Genomic DNA, 2088 nt, shown 5'->3' on the forward strand with positions numbered 1-2088 from the left:
TGATGAAGGTTCTGCTCACCCTGGTGGCCCCAAGCCTCTCCCAGGGGAGAGAGAGAGAGACCACTTCCAATTTCAGGTGGCTTCAGAGGAGCCTCAGGCTGCTCCAGCAGCATCCAAGTGTCTCCTAAGGTGGTACTGCTGGCTCCAGGTCACTGGGCTCCACCCTGGAGGTGACACCACCAGCAGGAACAGCCCAGGCAGGTTGAGGTTCCTCTCTCCAGCAGGAAGAGACCCCTTCTCTGCCCCTTCCACACCCTCCCCTGCTCACCCAGCCCCAGATGGAGCCCCTGGACCAGCCAGCACATCTTCTGGAAAGCAGATGGAGATGTTCAACCTCTAGGAAAGGCTTCGGAGCTCCTCCACCTGCCCTCCAGCCCCCTCCAACCTCACCTCCCCAGGGGAGAAGCCCCTCCAACCCCCAGCCTTACCCTGAGGGTGCTGCCACACTGGTGCAGCCCAGCCAGGAAGGTCACCGTGGTGGCCCCAGCAGGGCTCTGGGCCACAGGGGGGCAGGCAGCAGAGCCCAGGCTCAGCTCTGCAGCCCTCACCAAACGTCCAGTGCCAAAGAGGTCCCTGTGGACCTCAACCACCACCTGGGCCTCCTGGCACTGCACGGCCACAGGGTGCAGGGGGGCTGCAGCCTGGAGCTGGGAAACATCCACCCAAGCCCAAGGAGAAGCCTGGGAGAAGGTGTGGGGCTGCCCCATGGGGAGGTCCCCTCCGTACCTCCAGAGCTCCACCTCCCCCCTGATGACATCCCAAGGGTTGTAAGCAACCAGCTCCCCAAACACCCAGCAGAAAAGAGCAAACCCCAGGCTGCTTCCAGGCCTCATCCTGCCCACCAGGGTCCACCCTGAGGAGCAAGTTGCTGCCCGGGGACCTTTTCTAGCTCCCACCTCCCACAGCTGCTCCCACTCCAGGTGGTGGGAGCCCAACTCCCTTAAGGACAATTGGCAACAGCTGAGGGCACCCAGGGGAACCCACCCTGGTGGGCTCTAATGAGCTGGTGAGGTGCTGGGTTGGGTCTCTCTCTCCCACAGGAGAGATGGTTGGGTCACTGGGGGGGTGGAGGGGACAACAAACCCAACAAACCCACCCATCCTTGTCTCCAGCCCCTTCAAGGGGGTGATGGTCCTCACGGGACCACTCGTGTCAAGGGCAATGGAGGGTTTCCAGGAGATGAAGGACTCCTGGCTGGCTCTTCATGACCCATCAGAAGTTGGAGGAAGAAGGGGAAACTTCAACTTGAAGACTAGAAGGAAACATGGGGCTCACGGAGGAGATCCCACCAGTTGCCTTCTGCTCCTGCAGGACCAGACTCCCCACCTGGAGTTCCTGGTGTTTCCCAGGATTTCAGCCAAAGGAAGGAAAAAGCTCATGTGGCTTTTTTTGACTGTTTCCTGAACAGCCTTGACATCCTGGAGTCACCAGCTCCCCAGGCAGGACTAGAGTGGAGATGAGTGGGAGTAAAAGAATGAGGAGAATCATCTTTATGAAGGATTCTGTCAGAGCTAGTTGGGCTTAGAAGTCAGAATTATCTCCAAGAATGGTTAGTTCTGGGCCAAAATGGTCCCCAGGGTGTCTGAGCAAGTCCCTTCCTTCCTGGGATGACCCAGCAGCAGGTTGTCCCCTCTGTGGTCCCAGAGGGACCCAGGTGGGTCCTCCTGGGTAGAGGTTGTGGATCTGGGGGGCAGGGAGCTGGTGTGTTGAGGTGACAGCAGGGCTGGGGACAGGAGACCTTGGGGGGTGGGTTTGGGGCCAGCACAAGGATGTCCTGCTGTGCTCCTGCCTCTGGGTGAAGGTTGGTGTTGGTCACTGCTCCTGTGGGTGAGGAGCAGGTGCCCAGGAGTTGGGGCTCAACTCAGGCTCTTTTGGCATGACCCAAACTCTGCCCAGTTCCCATCCAAAGGGAACTGGCTTGGCTTGTTCCCACGGGCTTTCCAGGCACCTCCCTGAGCGAGCAGAACCTCTTGGTGATCTCGTTTGGTCTTCAAGCCAACACCCACTCTGGGGATGGTCTCACCATCCTGGGGGGGGGGGTCCCACGTCCATTTCAGCTGTGGTGGGGGCGGAAGGGGCCCCCAGGCG

General features: G+C 60.0%; 1 protein-coding gene across 1 annotated transcript in view; it reads right to left on the bottom strand.

The window, feature by feature from the left end:
- LOC104398725 overlaps positions 1-2088 on the bottom strand; it is a gene marked incomplete at its 5' end in the record, with an annotated part of 9423 nt that overhangs the window by 4320 nt on the left and 3015 nt on the right. The window lies entirely within an intron of this gene.

Source organism: Chaetura pelagica, unplaced genomic scaffold (assembly GCF_000747805.2).
Source record: "Chaetura pelagica isolate M959 unplaced genomic scaffold, ChaPel_1.0 scaffold602, whole genome shotgun sequence".
Classification (NCBI taxonomy): domain Eukaryota; kingdom Metazoa; phylum Chordata; class Aves; order Apodiformes; family Apodidae; genus Chaetura; species Chaetura pelagica.